Genomic DNA, 263 nt, shown 5'->3' on the forward strand with positions numbered 1-263 from the left:
TATATATATATAGGTTAGGTAATTATAAATAAATTTTTTTAAAAGGTAGATATATTAAAAATGAATTAATAAGTGTAGGTAAAAAGTTTATTTTATTTTTATAAAAGTATAGGTAAAAAAGTTAGCTGGAGATTAGATATTTACTTTATTTTACTTTTTAGATTCAGAAAAAAAAACTAATATATATTGTAAAGATATTAAAATAAACAAGTTGGATAGTTAGTAGGGTTGGTTAAACTGTTATCCTTGTACCAACTCGAGCA

Source organism: Fragaria vesca, linkage group LG3 (genome assembly GCF_000184155.1).
Source record: "Fragaria vesca subsp. vesca linkage group LG3, FraVesHawaii_1.0, whole genome shotgun sequence".
NCBI classification, from domain to species: domain Eukaryota; kingdom Viridiplantae; phylum Streptophyta; class Magnoliopsida; order Rosales; family Rosaceae; genus Fragaria; species Fragaria vesca.